Genomic DNA, 6,079 nt, shown 5'->3' on the forward strand with positions numbered 1-6,079 from the left:
AACAGTACCTCCCATCAGGGGTTGCTTTGTGCATTTTCCAAGCACTTTCCCTTAAGTGATCACATCTGACCCTCAAGGCATAGACTATCATCCTCATTTCACACATGGGGAAACTGAGACACAGAGGCTTCTTGCCAACTTGTACCCTGCCTCTAACTGGTAGACACAGGGAAAGAACATAGATCTCCTGATTCCAAGAGTAATGACTTTCCCAGTGCACCACCTTGCAGATAACTGTGTATTTATTAAACTAAAGGACTGAGGAATTATTAACCATAAGTTTCTAAAACTTCTTCCTTAGCCAGAACAATGATCAAGTTCCAGTGCAGGTTGAGATGACGACTCTAATGAAATTAATGATACAAAATTCTAAGGAGCTCTGGGTGTACAGTCTGTGCAATCCAGTCTCACAGTGACTGGGCACATGCATATATAACATGTATTTGCATGCATGTGCTTTAGATAAAAGATTGAAAGGGATATACGAAATGGTAATAGTGACTTTGAGTAGTAGATTTTAATTTTCTTCTTTATACTTTTCGTATATTGATTATATTCACATTTTCCATAATGAGTCATTTTTCCTTTTTTAATCAGAAAAAAATCCATGTAGCACTTCTCTGTGTTTGTAGATACTTTAGAGTTTCTAAGACGTTTTTACATATTTGTTACTGAATTTCGTTATCACTTGGTAAGAAGTACTCTGAGCAGGTATTATTACCCCATTTGAAAAAGAAGTAACTTCCCTAGTGTCTGTCACACCACACAGCTTGTAAGAAGTGGACTGTGAAATAAGCCCAGGTCTCCCAGCTGCTTTGAACATTTCTTCCCACTTTGACCTGTGTTTGTTGTTTGTTTGTTTGTTTGAGTGAGCGAGCTCCGGGGCACTCTGCCCCCTCACATACACACTTGCCATCCTGCCCTCACTGCCACTCCCTCTGCATGGCCTCTGCCTAGTACAAGGAACCCAAAGGTCCGTCTTTCCCTCGGGGTTCCATCCTCACAGTGCTGGGAGCAACCTGCGGCCCTCGCTGGGGCTGACGTCCTCATGTTGGTGAGATGGACCTTTTCCCCTTCACGTGGGGTCTATTGAGACAGAAGCAGAGGTGCTGTGCTGCAAGGCTCCCGGTGAGAGGCCAGGAGGGAGAGGCAGGCGTCCCTTGCACCTTGGGTGAGGTTGAGCGGTTCTTGCTGTCTCAAGGGTGATCTGGGCATGGCCCACTGCATGGGGCTGGATTCTAGGTGGCAACTGGAAGGGAGGTGTTGGCACTGACGCTGTGTTGTGCTTCTCAGAGGACGCCACTCTGCCCTGCCCAGGGACTGTCAGTGGCTCCCCTGGGTGTTGGTTTCTTTCCTTTCTACAATCAGTGAACAGTCCTTGGCCCACAGAACTATGAGTTGAGTCAAGGGAGGAGAGGAGATCCAAGACGGTGGCGTGGGGACGAGAGGGGCTTGGCATTTATCCAGACTGATGGGTATGCCCTGCGTGACTTCGACTTGCCATACGAGTGTAACTTCTCCATGCCCATTCCCTTATTTTTAAAATGGTGATGAGGTTCATGATGTTAACGATACCTTCCTTGCAGGGTTAAATTGATTTACTTGCTCAATGAATTATGTATTATCTATTGTGTTCCAGATCCTGTTCTAGGTACCATTAAGGGTAGAGACAGAAAAAGCCCCAGTCTTTATTTGGGGAGACAGGCAATAAGCAGACATGTAGATAATAAAACTCAGACAATGATGAGCGTGATAAGAGAAAACGGGAGTGAAAGGCATACAGGGGTGGAGGAGGCTATTTTAGATAAGGAATTGGAGGAAGACTTCTCTAGGGAGGTGAGGCCAGAGCAGAGACCAAGATGATATGAGAGAGTGAGCTGGGTGGCATCTGGGGAAGTCGTTCCATGCCGAGGGAACGGCAAGTGCAGCAGGATGGGGTTCAGAGAGACGAGACAACGGCCCATCTGAACGTCAGATGTGAACAGAAGGACCCTCCAAGGTGGCCTGTCTTCACTGGCCTCTTGACCTACTGACGATTAGCATAGAAGAGAGCAGTCACAGAAAGACAATATTAAACTTGGCATTTCCAAAGGTCCTAGGGTCCCCTTCCTGAGCACCTCCAAGAACAGGTAGAAAGAGAAAGAAAACACTTTCTTCAAGCCTCTGTTCAAGCCAGGAGCACCTTACATTTCATGATTTGTTTACATGTCAGTATCCCCCTGGGATGTGGCTTCTGTAGGCAGGACTGCCTGTCACCCCCCAGGGTTGGAATCCTGGTTTTGTCCTGTACTTGCTGTGTGAGTTCAGGCAGGTTTCTTACCTCTCTGAGCCTCAGTTTTCTCATCTGTAAAATGGGGGTATTTTAATAGCTAACCCACAGGGCTGTTGTGAGAAGGACAGGGCCCAGCCTAGAGTGAGTGCACAATTATAAAGTGCTCATTGTCAGTGTCCACATTCCAGATGTCTGGCATATAGTAAGTGCTCAATACATTTTGTGGAATGAAAGCTCTAGGGTAAGAAAATGCTGCACGAAGAATTTTATGTTCAGAGCTGCCGCTCTTGGGAGGGTATGTGAAGTGCCGCTGGAAGGGACACAGCCATTCTTCTTAGAACATCTATGAGACAGGCAAGCGAACCAACTCTGAATCTAACTCCTTGCTACCGAGCCTGTTTTAATGTCATGTTCTCAGATGGAAAACCCCTTGAGCCACTAACTTGATAAGAACAGACAGTGCCTGAAGCTAAGCAGCAGCCCATTTGCTTCCCACCTCGGCCTTGGCTGCCTTCCATCTCCTGCACGTGAAGCCTCCCCCAGCCTCCCTGGAGCTATGTGTGGGGCTTTCACCCCATCCTGCCCCACCCCTGGCGCTTCATGGCAGCTATCTCTGGGGTTTGTGGAAAGCAATCTTAGAATCAGGTGAGCCAGGCAAAAGATAAAGCAGAGATCTCAGGATGTAGCCAGATGCAAAACATACCTTGAGTTCACGTGTTCCAAAGACGAGACCAGCAAGAACCATCTCGATTCACAATTACCCACGTAATTGTCTGAGTTAGAAAAATTGAAACAAGCAGCTCATGCTCCTGGAAAAGAGAGGATTTGAGGGGAAATGGGGAGAACTCCTCAAATGGAAGAACTCTGTGTGGCCACAATCGATTGATGGCTGGAGGCAGCTCGGGAGTGGGAGTGACTTCTGAGTGGCTGGCAGGAGTATCTGCTGGACAAGGCCTAGGAAACCGCCTCCCCAGGGACCTCCTTCTTGTTTGCTCTAATTCTAAGCAACCGTCAGCATTTTGTCTGCTTTTCTGAAGTCCAACCAAGTCATGAGGAAATAATGGTGACCTCGAGACCTTGCCCTCACTCTGTCCGCCTGTGCAGGTTGACTGTATCTTCTGCCTTCTGGCAACCGAGTCCCTGCTGCGTACGGAGTGAGGGAAATTGAGTCTTCTGGAAGATGGGGAGGTGGACAGGAGGGCTGGTCCACTTGCCATTACCACTACCTCCATTCCTTGGGCACTTTGTCCAGGCAAACTGGACTCAGCTTCCCTGGACAAGCTCAACTACTAACCTTTGATAAATCAATGCCAGGAATTTGGTGTGTTTCGCTGAAATGGACAGCAGATCCAAGTCAATGTGATGTTTTACACCTGGAGGACTCTGTTCACACTTTGTACATGAAATCAGAGTGAAAATAAGGTGTAAGGCTCCCTGACCTACAGGTCCAAAGAGCTGGCTGACAGTCTTTGGCCTTGTGGCTGTTAAGAGCCTTAACCTTTCTCAGTGTCTGCTTTCTCATCTACAAAATGGGGATTATAATTCCTGCCACACCTAACACACAGGGTTCTTGTGAGACTCCCTTGAGCAGGTTTACGACTCATGATATCAAGTATAAAAAGTACACAGCCTCCCATAGATTTCCCTCAGAGAATGGTTGTGAGGCTTACCCGAGCAGTTAACTCAATGCCCAACACATAATGGACACTCCATAAATCATTATAAGCAATTCTCATTGTTGCTTGTAAGAATTCTATACGTGCAAATGTGATCTTAGACCACAGAGCCGTATCAATGGAAATTCTTATTTTCATCTTTTATTGTTCTGCTAGAATTTACGGTTAACACCCGATTGCACCGCTATCTGTCCCAGCTCAGGTAAATTATCTCCCTTCCATGTGAATTTAGTAATTCCCCCTTCCACCCTCCTTGCATTTGGCAACTCTCCGGTTCAGTCTCTTCCTCAAACATCAATCTCATCACTCAGTCCTTCTTGAAGCACGTCTTTTACAGGCATACAACCTCAGCGCCCTCCAGTTTGGTCCAACCATCTGTTCTTCATACATCTGTTCTCTCTACTTTTCCTTGAGCCGTCAATGCAGCATGGAACACTCTTGTCTGTTTTCTCTGCTTTCTTCAGCCTCAACCCTCCTTCAAACGCCTTCCTTGAAGAAACGTCCTCTGATTTACTCACCCCACCCAGCACTCCGCTTGTGCGGGCTCAGTGAGTGTTCCATGATTTTGCTTTAGTCCACCCATGACTTTCTAAACATTATTTGAGCCACGTGGCAGGGTCTAGGTCTTCTGTTTCTTTTGGATTCCTTAGTGAGATGTGCCATCCAGAGGAGGCATTCCAGGGAGGCCATCGGCGTTGACCACGAGGCCCTCACCTCATTATCTATACTCCTAGGCCTCCCTTTAGCAGCAGAAGCTCCTGAGAAACTGTGTTGGGAAACGGTGTTGGGAAACGGTGTCGCCTTTCAGTGGAACACTATGTGTCAAATGCCAGGGTGGGTCCCAGCCTCCCACCACACCCAGGGAAAGCTTTCAGCTGGTGCCTGCAGGGGGCAAACCCTGCATGACTCACAGCTTCCCTATTCAGGTATGATCGCTCTTGTTCTCCAATTTCACAGGGACCTTGCAGCTAAAAGAAGCCCAGGCAAGGAGTGTATTAGAGCCTTGGGTCAGTGTCTCCGCAGCAAACTGAGATTTGTCTCCTGGTTCATTTTTCTGTGGATACCTGTAGGCAAATGCCCAGGATGTGTCTCCCCCACCTGCCTCTGGTTTGGTTCTAGGCCTCCCCAGGAGTCCCACAACCTAAGATACCTAAACTGATGCCATGTTGTCACTGGTGGGGAGGTCCTTAGGAAGAAAGAGCAATCCTGAGCTTGCTTCAGCATGCAGACTTGTTCCCAGGTTTCCTTTCTCTCCCTTGGTTCCTGGTCACTTGGCGTTTGTGTGTGTGCTTGGCACTGGAGAGATAAAATATATAAGATCCTGTCAGTCCTGCTGGAGCTTCCTACCCCACTGGTCAGAGGCCTCTAAGAGGGCCCCTGGGTTCCTGCTCTTTTCTCTCGCTCCCCTAAACTTTTTAGGTAAAGACCACTTTGAGAATATTTTGTAAATTATGGATTTTCTCCCCAGAAAAGAAATGCAGAATATCCAATAGTCTGCACAAAACTCCAGGGAGTTTACAGAGCCCATGAAGCCCATCTACAAACCCCAGAGGCCCCTGGTGAAGAACACTTCTGCTCTTTAAAAAATCAGCAAGGGGCCAGCCGAGTGGCGCGTTGGTTAAGAGCTGATTTGGGACACCAGCTCTGAGCAGCAGGGCCCCAGTTCGGACCCCACATGAGGGCCAGTGATGCTGCCCTCTACAGCTAAGATGGTGAGCAACAGCTCGACCTGGAGTTGGGCTGCCATGAGTCGCTGGCGACAGGGGTGGGGGGGGGGCGTAGGGGGTGTAGGCTGCAGCCCCTGCTGAAGTGGCTGCCATAAGCTATCATGTGTGGTCGGCAGCCAGCGTGAGCAGCCGGCAGCCAGTGTGAGCTGCTGAAAGCCGCCGTGAGCGGCTGTCCAGAGGCCAGCGACTGATCTGCCTCACCTGGGAAGAGTGCAATGATAATACCAACATGGGCCAGTGAAGCGACGTCCTCCACAACTAGACTGAAGAACAAAAGGACAGCACCTTGTCTGTTCCCCTTCCCCGATTCCCCAATGCTGTTCCCCTCCCCCAATTCCCCAATAAGAAAAAAAAAATCTAAAAAAAAAATCAGCAAGGATGAAGAGAGGAGAGAGAAACCCCTA

The sequence above is a fragment of the Hipposideros armiger genome, unplaced genomic scaffold (assembly GCF_001890085.2).
Source record: "Hipposideros armiger isolate ML-2016 unplaced genomic scaffold, ASM189008v1 scaffold_28, whole genome shotgun sequence".
Classification (NCBI taxonomy): domain Eukaryota; kingdom Metazoa; phylum Chordata; class Mammalia; order Chiroptera; family Hipposideridae; genus Hipposideros; species Hipposideros armiger.